The sequence below is a fragment of the Fistularia commersonii genome, chromosome 15 (genome assembly GCF_037954325.1).
Source record: "Fistularia commersonii isolate RoL2024-O1a breed Wild chromosome 15, RoL_Fcom_v1.0, whole genome shotgun sequence".
NCBI classification, from domain to species: domain Eukaryota; kingdom Metazoa; phylum Chordata; class Actinopteri; order Syngnathiformes; family Fistulariidae; genus Fistularia; species Fistularia commersonii.
In genome coordinates, this window is record NC_141298.1 from 2,775,509 (window position 1) to 2,791,599 (window position 16,091).

The window sequence follows — 16,091 nt, forward strand, 5'->3', positions numbered from 1 at the left end:
ACGTGATCCCATTTTCCCTTAAAGCCATGGAACAATAGGAATATCAAACATATGTTTTGTTTATCTAGAACAAAAAAGGTTGACTGTTTAAACCACTGGAGATACATAAGGCCGACTCTCACATCTAAAAACCTGGTGAGGACTTGGATTTTTTCCTTGAATGTGGTTTTAATAATAATATGAATCATTTATTCTTTAGTAATCCCCATGGGGAAATTCATTCTCTGCAATTAACCCATAATGGATGAACCATGAGCAGTAAGCTGCCATCACCATCAGAGGAGTTAAGGTGTCAGTGTCTTGCTCAACACGGGAATCGAACCAGAAATGTTTGGTTTCAAAGATGATTGCTCTACCTCCTGTGCCACACCGCCCCCATTTTGGAATTTACAATAACAAAAACAAAGGTAAAGATACTTTACAGAAAACAAAACAGAATTTCTTCTTCTTCTTCCTCTTCTCCTTTCGGCTATTCCCTACAGGGGTTGCCTGAGGGAATCAACCTTTTCCATCTAACCCTATTTTCTGTATCCTCCTTTCTCACACCAACAACATATCCTTCATATCCTCTCTCACTGCATCCATAAATATTCTCTTTGGTCTTGCTCTAGACCTCCTGTCTGGCAGCTCCAATTCTAGAATTCTGTCTACCAATATATTCACTATCCCTCTTCTGCACATGACTGAACCATCTCAGTCTGACTTCTTTGACCTTCTCTCCAAAACATCTAAGTTGGACTGTTCCTCTGACCCATTCCTGATCCTATCCATCCTCATGAATCCCAAAGACAACCCCAGCATCTTCATCTCTGTGACCTCAAACTCTGCCTCCTGTCGTTTCGTCATTGTCACTGTTTCTAGACCATACAGCATAGCTGGTCTCACCACTGTCTTGAATGCCTTTCCTTTTTTCCTGGCTAATAGACTTCTATCACATACTACCCCGACACCTTTCTCCACCCATTCCAACCTGCTTAAACCAGTGTCTTTAGCTCTTTTCCACAATATGTTGCTCTGGAGTGTTGATCTCCCCTCCCTGTAGCCTCACCGTTCCACCTGGGTTCCTCTCATTCACCCATTTATATTCTGTCTTCCTGTGACTAACCTTCAGTCCTCTCCTTTCCAAAGCATACCCTCACCTCTTTGATCACAATTTCATCTGCAAACATCATGATCATCTGTCAGCCCATCCATCACCACTGCAAACAAGAAGGGGCTCGGAGTTTATCCCTGATGGAGTCCCACCTACAGCACACCCCACCATTGTCTCACAGCCAGCATACATGTCCTGCACCAGTCTAACATACTTCTCTGCCACTCCAGACTTCCTTACCCAATACCAGAGCTCCTCTCTTGGAACCCTGTCATATGCTTTTTCTAGGTATACAAACACACAATGTAGCTCTGTCTGACCTTCTCTGTACTTCTCTATCAGCATTCCCAAAGCAAATATTGCATCTGTAGTGCTCTTTCTAGGCATGAAGCCATACTGATGTTTACAGATTCTGACTTCAGCTCTCAGTCTAGTTTCCTCTACTCTTTCCCATAACTTTGGCTCATCAATTTTATCCCTTAATAGTTGCCACAATTCTGGCATCCCCCTTATTCTTAAAAACATCGACTGCCATTGGCACTGATGACCTACAGGGAATCGATGGAAACTGGGCTACTGTAGGTCATAGAAGGAGAGGAGGAAGGCATGTAGGTGTAGCCAGACTGCATGAGACTGTAGCCAGACAGCATAGGATGGTGGTTTGTAGGATGACTCTGGTGACAAGGAAGAATGAGAGGACAAAGTGGTGGAAGCTGAAAAGGGAGGACTGTTGTATGGTTTTCAGGGAAGAGTTGAGAAAGGCTCTGGGTGGTCAGGGGGAGCTTCCAGATAACAACCACAGCTAATGTGATCAGGCAGACAAGTGGGAGAGTACTTGATGTTCCGACTGGAAGGACAGTAGATAAGGAGACTTGATGGTGGAATGAGGAAGGGCAGGAGTACATACAGAGAAAGTGAGGAGCAAAGAAGAAGTGGGATACTGAGAGGACTGAAGAGAACAGATAGGAGTACAGGGAGATACAATGTTAGGTAAAGATAGAGGTAGCAAAGGCAAAAAAAGGGCGTACAATGACCTGTATGCTCGGTTAGACATTAAGGAGGGATAGAATGATCCATACAGGTTGGCGAAACAGAGAGATAAAGATGTAAAGGATGTACAACAGGTCTGGGTGATTTAGAATAGAGAGGGAAATGTATTGACGGATGTTAGAAGATAAAGAAGATGGTAGAGCGATGGGATAATGGAAAGAGTACTTTGAAGAGCTGATGAATGTGGAAAATGAAAGAGAGGCAAGGGTAGAAGAGGTGATTATTTTATTTTTTTACCACAAAGTAACACAGATGAGTAAAAGTGAAGTGAGGAAGCCATTGAAGAGTTCGAAGAGTGGATGGCAGTGGGTCCTGATGATATAACTGTGGAGGTGTGGAAGGTCTTAGGAGAGGCAGCAGAAGAGTTTCTGATTAGATTATTCATCAGAATCTTAGAGAGGGAGAAGATGCCTGAAGAATGGAGATAAATTGTGATGGTGCCCATCTTTAAGAATAAGGGGGTTGTGCAGACTTGCGGCAACTATAGAGGGATAAAGTTGATGAGCCAAACAATGAAATTATGGGAAAGAATAGTGGAAACTAGACTAAGAGCAGAAGTCAGCATTTTGTGAAGAGCAGTATGGCTTCATGCCTAGAAAGAGTTCTACAGATGCAATGTTTGCTTTGAGAATGCTAATAGAGAAATACCGAGAAGGTTTGAGGGAGCTGCATTGTGTGTTTGTAGACCTCGAAAAAGCATATGACAGGGTTCCAAGAGTGGAGCTCTGGTATTGTATGAGGAAATCTGGAGTGACAGAGAAGTATTTAAGAGTGGTGCAGGACATTCATATGCTAGCTGTGAGACAGTGGTGTGGTGTGCTGTAGAGGTAACAGACAAGTTCAAGGTAGAGGTGGGACTCCATCAGGGATAAACTCTGAGCCACTTCTTGTTTGCATTGGTGATTGACAGGCTGACAGATGAGGTTAGACAGGGGTCTCCATGGACCATGATGTTTGCACATGACATTGTGATCTGTAGTGAGAGCAGAGAACAGGATGGGGAAAATCTAGAGAGTCGGAAGTATGTGTTGGAAAGTTTGAAGGATTTCAGGTACTTGGGGTCAACAGTCCAGAGCAACGGAGAGTGTGGAAAAAAGGTGAAGAGACTTGTCCAAGCAGGTTGGAATGGGTGGAGAAAAGTGTCAGGGGTACTATGTGATAGAAGACTATCGGCCAGAATAAAAGGAAAGGTGTGCAAGACAGCGGTGAGACCAGTGATGCTGTATGGCCTAGAAACTGTTACAATGCCCAAAAGACAGGAGGCAGAACAAGAGGTTGCAGAGATGAAGATGCTGAGGTTCTCTTTGGGAGTGACCAGGATGGATAGGATCAGGAATGAGTCTATCAGAGGAACAGCACATGTTAGATGCTTTGGAGAGAAGGTCAGAGAGGCCAAGCTGAGATGGTTTGGTCATGTACAGAGGAGGGATAGAGAATGATCCTGTTGAATAATCTAGCCAGACTCTCAACCGCTGCCTCTCCTAGACAGTCCACCACAAGTATATCATCGGGGCCCATTGCCTTTCCACTCTTCATCCTCTTCAATGCCTTCCTCACTTCACCTTTACTAATGTCTGCTACTTTCTGGTCTACAATAGTCACCTCTTCCTCTCTTTCATTTTCTTCATTCATCAGCTCTTCAACGTACTCTTTCCATCTTCCATCACTCTTTTGTCAATACTTTCTGTCAATATATTTCCCTCTCTATCCTTAATCACCCGGACCTGCTGTACATCTTTTCATCCCTATATCTCTGTTTTGCCAACCTGCATTAATCATTGTTTTCCTCCTTATTGTCCAACCGAGCACACAATTTATCGTACACACTTTGTTTTGCCTCTGCTAAAGCTGTATCTCCCTGTACACCAGTCTGTTCTCTTCAGTCCCCTCTGTGTCCCACTTCTTTGCTAACCACTTTCGCTGTATATACTGATGCACTTCCTCGTTTCACCACCAAGTCTCCTTATCTACTTTCCATCCAGATGATACACCAAGTACTCTCCTACCTGTCTTCTTGATCACACATTAGCTGTAGTTGTGCAGTCATCTGGAAGCTCTCCCCGACTACCCAGAGCCTTTTTCACTTCCTCCCTGAAATATATACAACACTCCTCCCTTTTCAGCTTCCACCACTTTGTTCTCAGCTTTGCCTTCGTCCGCTTAATCTTCCTGTCACCGGAGTCATCCTGTAAAAAAACATCCTATACTGTGGCTACGCTCTCACCTACCACTACTTGCAGTCACTGATCTCTTTCAGGTTACCTCGTCTATACAAGATGTAGTCTACCTGCATGCTCTTACCTTTGCTCTTCTAAGTTACCCTATGGTCCTGTCTTTTCTTGAAAGAAGTATTACTGCCATTTCCATCCTTTTTGCAAAGTCTACCACCATCTGTCCCTCTGAGTTCCTACCCTGGATACCAAACCTGCCCATCTTTTATTCATCACCTCCACTGCCTGCACCAACATGCCCATTGAAGTCTGCATCAATTACCACCCTCTCATCTCTGGGGATCTTGTTCATCACTTCATCTAGCTCATTCCACAACTTCTCCTTCTCCTCTAACTCACATCCCACCTGTGGGGCATAGCCAATAACAACATTTAGTATCACACCTTCAATTTTCAGTTTCAGACTCATAATTCTATGTGACTTTCTTTGCCCTCCTTCAAAATAACTCCTACTCCATTTCTCCTGTTAGTACCATGATAATATAATTTAAAACCTGCTCCTAAGCTTCTAGCCTTACTACCTTTCCACACAGTCTCTTGGACACACAGCATACACAGGGCCTCAACCGATCCGGTATGGGGTTATTATTCTCATATTTGGTTTTGGCTTAAGTTTTACGCCGGATGCCCTTCCTGATACAACCCTCTGCATTTGTTTGGGCTTGGGACCAGCTCAGGGAGACGCTGGACTGTGCTGCCCTGAGGCTGCATTAAAACACATAATTACTACCTTGCTGTTTTGTATAGTTTTGACCACTTTGCATTTCTTACCAGATTTACATTTGGCAATGAGTACTATTGACTTCAATATTTGTTGCGTCTTTTTGGTGAAATTGCATTATTCACTGAAGGTATTGTGGCGTTTTAGTCAGAGAAAACACTTGGTTGATGGTAAACTCTGTTTAATAAGCAATAGCTATTGTTGGCCACAGCCACGCCACACAAGCCTGCAATACAACTGCTGTTCCCACTCAATTCCAGGTAAAAAAAAAAAAAACAGAATTCCTTGCACCCCAAACCACACCCACAAAATTCCCAGCAACCCCTAAATCACACAGACACAAGCATCAACATAATCCCCAACATTTGTGACTCGCAGTAAACTTTCCCCTTTAAAAAAAGAAGAAAAAAAGAGAAACAACAGTAGTGATTCATAATTTAATAAAATCTAGACATGTCTGCCATAACATTGTATAACCAACTGACTTTTTGTTTTGAAGGACCCCCCTAAAAACAACAAACAAAAAAAAAAAAAACCTGTACAACCTAACCAGATGAAGCATGGACACCATTAGACCTTTGCACGGTTCTTTCTGGTGCCAAGATGTTTGCAGAAAATCCTTTACATCCCATGAGTTTAAGAGTCAGGGGCCTCTAAAAATCAGACTTCTTTGTTTTTCATTTTGTTGCTTTTTTCGAGATCGAGAACTTTGACGGAGGCTTCTCATTTTTTGAAACAACTTTATTTCCTAAACTAGTTTTCGTTGCGATATTCAGATGTTCTTTACTGACTCATAAAAGCCCATGGCAGAATACCAAGGAATCTTTTTTTTCACTCAGGTCTATTATTTTGTTCTTTCGTGCTCCAATTTATTTGATTATCTCTTGAAATAGCCCAAATTGTGCTGACAAAAATATAATTGAGAAGCAATGGTAAGAAAGGCATCAATCAAAATTGCAAAGAAAAGGTGGAAGAAATTGACCATGAATTTAAGAAACATATCTCTCATTCTTGTCGAACCATCTGTTATTCAGGAAGTATTTAAGAGGAAAAAACCCCATGTTTATCCATATCATCATCACCATCATATTCATCCATTTCATCCATTTATCCAGTATGTGTACGGACACAACCACTGCTCTTATTACGCCCAGCTCTCTGTGTGAAAGATGGATGCGGTGGAATTGGAGTTTCAAGCGACCAGTGACTCGATTATTGAGGTTCCTGATGTGGCTGTGGTTGAAATCTTCCTCCACTTGTGAGGTGATATACACAATTTGCATAATGGAATGGGCAGCCAAACAGCATCGCTATAGGTTCAGTGGAACAATATATGCAACCAAAATATTCCACTGCTTGGATCAACTTTTTTAAAGTCTGCTGCTGACCTCTTGATTCCTATCTATTATTTGTCAAGTATAAACATAATGGATGCATGCTTCCCTTTTTTTGTACTGCAGGTGTAGGCCACAAGTGACAAACTTGATTCTGATTAAGTTTTAGAAAAAAACAAAACACATAGGTCAATCTGAGGGGATGAGTAATTCATGTCACTAACATACACAAAAGGGATTTGTACTTTACAAAGAAAACCCCTTAGAAGATGTGGAGCTTAATTTCCAATGCATGGAGTAGTGAACTTGCATGGTAGCAGAATTAGGTTAAAAGTGTGCAAGCTGAGCTTAGATAGAATAATATAATATAAAATAAAATATAGCAGCCTTAGAAAGACAACAATTATGACTTGAATTAATCAGCAGCTGATGAATTAAGATATTCCAACCTTTTGTTTTACCCAATTGAGCCTATTTTTGCTGCTGATGCATCAATACTTTGTTGGGTCTATTCTTATGTCTATTATGAAGCAGGATCTAGGCTTCTAAGACCGTTTGCAGCCTCGTTTCCCACGATGACATGTCATATCTTATTGCGCCAACATATTGATGATAAAAAATTGGAGACGATATTACAAGAAAAAAAGTACCCCAATGTGTCATTATTGAGGATAAGAGCAAGCCAGTATAGAAAAACAATATTGACAAAGTCCCATTGAAGATAAGAGTCCGGGCTATAGTGAGAGAAAAGGGGATTTAAAATCAATTGTTTGCTTTTCTCTGAGTGCTATTATTATCTCAGGGGCATCTGTTATGTTGACACTTGTTCTGTTTAGCGCATTAATCCAAGAAAAGAATATGGGGCCAACTGTGGCTCCAAGTTTGGTTTTGCAGGAAACTGATGTACTTTGTGACACAGTTAAGGACTGGGTCAGGGACCACAAATGGCTGCCAGAGCAGAAAACAGGTAATTGGGGCTCCATGTTTGGTTTCTTATTGACATGGCTTTGATTAATATATACTCTATGTAGGTTAGACAACGGGTCTGATGAGGCTACTGAAAAAAATCAACACTTAGTTCATTGCGCAAACTATTTTTTAAGGCAGTGTACTTAACCAGATCTTTTTACACAATTGGTAGTTTCACTTGTTGATTGCAAAACAAAAGCTCTGCATGCTCACCATCCGGTGTGTTTAACGGTCCTATTCAAAAAACAATGGTGCCTGATTTCAATCTCCAGTAGAAAATAGCTGACTTTTAACTCAGTGGTATCCGTCAACCCTCGTACTCCAACGCAAGTCTCAGTTCGCGATCCACTCAGTGGTGCTGCAGGGGCTCAAGTGGTTAGCTTTCGAGAGTACAGACTGGGGCACATGAGAAAAACACCTGCTTTTATGGGGTGGACTTTATCCTCGTAAACAAATATGTACCCCGAAAGTTAGGTCATATTTTTAGACTGCTTTGGAATTTCCAATGGGGGTACACATTTCAGGCATCACTGTGCTCTTCTATCATCGAAAGAAGGCTCGAAAGGAGGAGGATTTTCAGAACTATTATTTGTTTTGGTTATTTTTCGCTGCACTGTGTGATTATGCACTTTTATATATGCAATTTGGCAACTGATGGAACAACCCTGCCGTGTGTATCTTTTGCCGTGTTATGTCATTTTTAACTCAGCTGAAGCGCTCACGCTAAAGACATCTAGAAACTGTACACGCGGCAATATCCTCAAGCACAACCACCCTGGAGACGTCATGCAGTTGTCCCAAAAATATACTTACATTTATTTATTCATTTATTTGAAGTTGTTGAAAATTCCTTCCGGGCCTTTAACCATAACCAAAAAAGGCACTCCATTACCAGTACTGTAGATCAGATGCTGATACAAATACAAACTGAATCTCACTCGGCTTACAAAGCCTCCATCAGGATGACCTCCGTGAATTTTTTTTAGACATCCTACCGTATTAAGAGCATTAGCGCTGCAAAAAAAGTGGCTTGGATTACTAAAAAAAAATATATCATCATAAAATATTCTCATCCTGTGAGTGGTTTTTCAGAGCACAATTTCAAAAATCAAAACTATACCCTCAAAACTCAAGCATTACCAAAAACTGTGAAGAGTGCAAAACCAATGCCAACTCCTCTCAGAGGGAGTTAAAAGGTATCTTTTACGTCTCCACGGTTGAAATCCTTTGTTGTTGTGACAGCAAATCCTGGCTTGTTGTTAGTGACCTCTGAGACTTTGGAGCAGAGAAACAAGACAATCCCGCTTAAGCTAAGAGCGGTGGGATGGCTTTTGGAAACAGGCACAGAAGTAGTGAGTGAACGTGCAGGGAGGGGGGGGGGTGGCGGATACTTACCATGTGTCCAAAATCCTGCTTGACTCCTTTCTCTAATCCACACTGGATGAGAGAAGATAGAACACATCCTTTTTTTCCTCCTCCAGCCTTCACTTCTCTACCATCGCTCCCTTCATCACTGTAACTATAGCAGCCCAAGGTGCACTCAGATCTCCCTTTGTTGATTAATTTTTGTGCTTTCAGATCAGATTTATGAAAAGAAAATATCTTGATGCCAATTTAAACTTATGGATGTGTCATTTCGACTGTAACCATATAACCGTGATATTATTAGTATGATAAAATTTGTGCCTATACCTTACAACCCTCACCCCCCCGTGTCTTTATCATACCCAAGCTTTCTATATCAGTAATTCTCTCTCCCTCTCCATCAATTTTGGGTTTCTGCAAATAATTTTAGAGTGTGCTCCAGACCTGCTCTACTTGGAAAGTGTCATGAGCAAATTACTTGTTGAATGCTAATTAAAAATGTATGTATTTATTTATCTATCTATCTTTTTACAAATATAATTATTTGTTTCACATCATTACATGAAGGACCTACCGGAGATTGGATTGTTTCAGTAATACTTTGTATTTCTTTTTTTCAGATATTGTTTTTGCTCCACAAATTTTCAACTCAAGATTGGTAACTCTTTTGTGAAAGCTGTTGAAGGCTCTGCCAGAGACTGACTTGTAACTCTAGCGACAGCATGACATGACCTCTTAGACACGACATATGTGAACATAAATCGGGCAGAGGTATTTGAGGTGGTCGTCCACTTAATTACATATTTCTATGATGGATGGTGCGCTGTGGGCAACAAAAGGCCTGTTGTATTGTTTATTACAGATTTGTTTTTGATTGTATGAATCCATGAGAGGGAAAAACGATTACCCTCTTTTTATTTTGCATTAAAAAAAGAGGGTAATCGTTCACTCAGTGGGTCACTTTGTCGTCTTGTATGTATTTAATTGCAGACTGATGCCGTCACTCAGCAACAGCTGTGAGCCAAATTCATCTAAGCAGTGGATATTTGAGCCGAAGCCCAAGCAAGTAGATTCAGCGAAGGTGAGAGTAAGTGGTCAGCTCAGTTGCTGCTGCTGTCAGAGATCACTGACTTATAGTTGCTACCTTTGTTGATTATGTAACTATTCATTTGTTCATATAGAAAATTTTGATTTAGGGAATGAAATCATATTTCCTGAGACAAGTGCAAACTTGTAGTGCTAAGTGAATGAGAGCAGAGTAGGACAGTAGCCCAAACAATACAGTTAACACATGATATATATATACATAATATATATGATATATAAAGAAATTCTTAGAATTCAATGGGATATCTCTGAGCAGGCACCAGGACAGAAAAGGTTTAGCACAGAGGATGTTGATAGCAATTTAATGACCAAAAAAAAAAAAAAAAATTGACACCTTTACCATCTTATCTTTCATGAGGGTGAATGACAGTTTGGTGAAATAAATAACAGGTCGTGACGATAAACCATCCAAACTGTCCATCTGTTTATTGGACCACAATCATCCATTTGCTGTTTGAGTATTTGTAATGATTGATGGTTTTCTTGTATTTTCAGAGTTTCAGTGATTCTTTATCATTACACATTCAAAACTCCAACCCTACACTCACTTACTCAGTTTGGATGATTAATTCTATTGAGAAAAAAAGATACATTATTGTTGGGTCTATTAGAAAACATTAATTTATTGATTGATATATATATTTATTCATTTCCATTATATGATTTTTTTTAAATTTAATATTTGAATGACTCACTTCAAATGGAAAATGTGTGGCTGTGGCTTTGCCCTGTTATAAGCAATAGAGTGAACATAAAATAATAATTATAATCATTATGATAAGTTATTTTTATTATTATTGTTATTCTTGTTATAATAAATTATGTAGTATCATCAATGATACGACGACTACTACTACTACTACTTCAACAACTAATATGATTAATCCATCTATCCATCTATCCATCTAACCATCCGTCCATCTATCTTCTGCCACTTATCCTGCACTCAGGGGAGATGCTGGAGCCCATCCCAGCTGTCATTGGGTAAGAGTCAGGGTACATTCTGGACTGGTCGCCAGTCAATTGCAGGGCCTAATGTTATTAATGATAATACTATATTTTGTCATATTTGTGGATGCAGTTCAATTTAGAGCTTCTCTGACTGAATATTCTCTGTGCGTTAACCCAGCCCTGTAAAATGGGTCTGAATGGAATAAGTGGGATGGAGGTCACAGTGATTTGTGAGGATGAAATACTGTAGGTAACTGTAACAAAGAATTCAAATAAAAAGTGACTGGCAGGGTTGTGCAAATAGAATGCAAGCAAAGTGGCAGCAATACCGCTTCAGAATTTTTTGGCTCTCGGTCAATGAGCGCAAAATTTGTGCACTTCTATTGCTTTCTTGTTTTTCAGTCCAACGTCTTTCCTCAGAAAATGAATAATATGGCAATAATGAGAGGGGAGCGTTATTGCACTGTTCGTACAAAGGCAGTCAACTCTGTGAAAAGTTATGTCCCGGATGATGTCTGTCGATATTTTGTTGTTATGTGTTGTTGCCTACAAATTTTACTTTTCCAAGTGTTTTCTGGGATTCCTGAAACCAAGTATCTGAAATGCCATAGCTTTGAATGTCCAAATAACTTGCTCAAGATTTCCTCAGTACATTTCCACGGCTTTCACATTTTTCTCCCATGCTGCAATGCAAAACACATCTATACTCCATATATATGCATACACGGGTATGTTAGTCTACTCCATACCAATGCCAGAATATGCAAGGTACACTTTGCATTTCCCTCCTGGTTATAGTTGGGGATTCTATTGATGATTTCTTTTCTATAGAAAGCATGACCACTATATTCATGTCACTTTTTTTTCAACGTCGGAGCCGTCTCAGACATTTTTCACATGCCTGATACATTTCCAGTCATGTTACATGCAGGCGTGCAGAAAACATGACAGTTTGACAGGATCATGTGATCACGCCAGTCAGCCCAACTGTCTATCATCTCAGGAGGGCTGCAGCTGTTTGGGTGTTGGTAAAATGGTCCCTGTGAAGCCTATCTCAGTTAAACAGAAAGCAAGCATAGTATTTGGGGTGATTCATGTGTCCCAGTGTCGGAGCCAATCCTACCCAATGTGGTGCCCTGGGCAAGATTTTATATTGTGCCACCCCTATTGGCAATTTACATATGATTACAAAAAAAATCAAAAATAATTGTTTTTTAGAGAATTTTTTGCCATTATCTTAAATTTAGAAGATTACATCCCTCCATCGTCTGCTGCTTTGCTCAGGGTCGCAGGGGACGCTGGAGCCTATCCCAGCTGTCATTGCACAAGAGGTGGGGTACACCCTGGACTGGTCGCCAGTCAAACGCAGAGCCACACATACAGACATACGACCATTCACTCACTCACTCATTCTGGCTAATTTCCCAATTCTTTCCAATTAACTTGCTGTATGTTTTTAAACTGTGGGAGGAAACCGGAGAACCCAGAGGAAACCCATTCGGACACGGGGAGAACATGCACACTCCACACAGAAAGGCCCCTAGTCGAAATCAAACCAGGGTAATTCATGCTGTGAGGTGGAAGCGCTAACCGCTGCACCACCGTATTTGCAAATAAATACCAAAAAATCAGTACAGTATGAATGCCCTTAAATCAAAACAAGTCCTTTAGTGAATGAAAAATAATAGCAGTAAAAAATTATAAATACAAATAGGGGTCATTACAATAAACTCGCCCCCTCCCCACTTTCCAATATGGCTACAAAATAATATGTAATTGCTTCTTGTGTAACTGTTTATTGTGTTATCTCGTCTCTAATAAAACTCAGTATCTTGTAAACATTGAAAAACAGAAAATGGCAAATACATGCTTGTATATGATTTGTACTTGCTGCTTGAGGAAAACGATGTTAAAAGAGCCCTGAGAAGCCGCATAAACAGAGTGGTACAAACAACGATATGATTCAGACAGCAGTGTGCATTTGAGAGCGTTTGAAATATGTAACTAGTGACTTTAGTGTCGAAATATATAACAAATGTGAGAAGGAGATAAGGTCAGGTAAAGCTGCGCCGTTCAGGTCACAGCACATTAACTTCACAAAGATACAGGGTTTAGACTTAGTTTGATGTCAATCTGCTAAATCTCCTGTAAACAACTTCATTTTTCAGATAAAGACTGTGGAAATAGAGTGAGCCAAAGATACATATTTCATGAAGTGAACTGCGAAAACAGTCAGCATATTAAGTTTCAGGTTAGAAACTACTTATGGTTTATATCATTAGTATGTTTTGGGGCAAAAATAATGCTAATAATACTAATGCACTACTACCACTACAAATCATACAAACCAACAATAATTATTATTCTTGTTATATAATTATCATTATGTAACAATAATAATAAATCTTAAATAATTTGGTAATAAATAATAATTATTAAAAGTTATTACCAGTTATATTAATCAATGAAATTATCATCCTCACAGTAATGATGATCATTATAATTAATAATAAATGTCAACAGTTAGTAATAATAAAAATACCTATCATTATTATTATTAGAAGTTGTAATCATCATCATCATCATCATCATCATCATCATCATCATCATCATCATCATCATCAGTGGTGTTATTAATAAGAAAATGATATAATAATAATAATAATTATTATTATTATTAATATTATTATTATAACCATTATAATACTATCATGGTTGGTAATTGTCTATTATATTTATAAATACAATTGATAAAAATGAATACAGAATTAATAATAAAATGAAATTATAGTTATACTTGTATAGTTGTTATTAATATCATTATCATTATTATCATTCTTTTATTATTATTTCATCATTGCTGTTGTTGCTATTGTTGTTGTTGTTGTTGTTGTTGTTGTAAGGGGGAGCCATTAATTTAGCCATGCTAATTGTTGAGCTGAAAATTATTCCATGACACATCACTTGAATACCTTGTAACCATTTGTACACTTGGAATTTTGAAATGAAAATATAAATGAAAAAAAAAGCAATGCAATATCTAACATAATGAAACAACTGGCTGCATTGTTGAAAATTTACCCCCCCCCCAAAAAAAAAAAAAATCATCCCCGGATAATATTTATTTAGTAAATTAGGGTGCTCATTTTTCGACCTCATTGAGTACAATGTTATGTAATTTTCTGGGTTACTTACCCCTCAGAGAGCTTTAAACCACATGAACAAACCCCAGTTTGACTTTTTGTTACAACTAAAATAAATTATAATATATGCATTCATCCAAGTGTGTAATTTGCAATTAATTTTTTTTTAGTTTTCAGTCATTACATTCAGACAGGAATGTATGTGCTTCATGCGAGTGCACACAGGTATTGTTACACCTCAAAAACTGAATGCATGCACTCACGCATGCACACACACACATACACACAAACACGCAGACAAAGACACAGTAACCCTCTGTTCACAGCACCTCTTCCTGTCTAAATTAGCCTGATATAGCAGCGGCATTGACGTGATCAGTAGTGACAGGCACTGCGGACTTTTTGGACTGGATGTGATCCACTCGGTTCACTGCTGATCACATCTCCAACAACAGACTATTAACTCCAAGCAAATTGTGCCAAGTAGGTTAAAGGAGGCCTTGTCTGTTTTAATATCAGTGATATCTCCATTTGTTGTCAGGGTGTAAAAAGACTCATCTTGTCGCGTGGGCGCTTGATAGCAAAAGCACATTTGTCATGGTTGCTCCTTCTCGCTTGCTCCACCGGGACAAATCGGCTTGCTTTGCTGCTCACAGGCCGACATTTATTCTTCCTTTCCTCCTGAAAAAGTACCTGTGCTGCTCTCATTCCCCACTTAAGTCATTTTAAAGGAGGGATCAGATTCAGTAAATTTTGACTCAAAACTAAAGTTTATGATTTAAAAGAAACATGAAACCGGTATGTAAAATTGGGTATCAGTACATTCAAATATTAATTTTTTTGCTATATTTGAATACTAAATAACCCTGCCACTAAGTGAGAAGCCTCATTCCCTGGTGTATTAACAATCAATAAAAACCTGATCATGACAAACTACTCATCGTAGTACACCAGTTGCATTCCTTCCCTTTTTTGGCTTGTAAATAATCTCCCAGTCTACGACATAGTCTGCACTTACCAATAATAAAAATAACAACATTTAATAAAGACTTATGGTCAGAAGCCAGAATTGCATCTGCAGATCCAGATAGCTAGACAAAACAAAAAAAAAAAAACATGGAGACACTTTTATTCATACATTTAGAGTAAAATGTAGAGTAAAAGAATATATATATATATATATATATATATATATATATATATATGTGTTTTTCATTATTATTATTCTTTAAATGTTTTTATTTTTTTGTGAGAGAAGTCTACATGTAAAGTGTTTGTTGGAAAAATGTACATGTATTAGATGCATATAAGCAAGACTGCTGGAGCTTAAGAGGCCTTGGATCTAGACTGTTTCCTGTTATATTTTAGCATATTCACTGAGCTCACCGCTCTTGTCCAGTGTGAAGAATTGCAGTTAGAGTAAACAAAAGGGACACTTTACTTTTATCAAATGGTTGCAGAACATTGTTTGGGAAACTGTCAGTATACAAGCTACATAACTCGGGCAACAGCACAACAGAAATATGCGATGCAAGCAATTGTGATGAGATATTCTGACTGACAAGACTTTGGTGCGTGTGACGCATGCTTAGAGGTTTAATGTTTGTCGTTGTATTTCAATGTTCTACCCTGGTTTTCATTAAACAGGGAATCTGTACCCTTTGGGAGATCCTCTGCCTTTCAAATTAGTGGGTTCTGTGACCACAGGAGCTGTCATGTCTCCCAGGATCTCCCGAAGCTAATTGGTCCCGGCTGAGCGTCCAGACTTCGAGTATTTTATGCACCTGGATGAATCGGGGACTTTGAAGTGTGGGGAGCCTGACAGACATGAGAGGGAGAGATGGGTTGCCCCGCCAGAGTCAGACCAACACGCAGAGCCCGACGGGAAAAGTCCTGAGAGGGAAGGAGCATTTCCAAACAAGCGGCAGAATGACATGGAAGAAGTCGGAGCAGTCAGAGGGAACAGCTGGCTTGGGGACCCTGCAGGTCATGGAGAGGTACATGAAGGTGACCGCGTTGTGGGGACACTGGGAATTCAACAATTCCTTTAGATGAAGCACATATCAAGTTTATGAAATTCCTAATTTTACTATTATTCAGACATGTCTCCAGAAGCCTTTCAAAAGC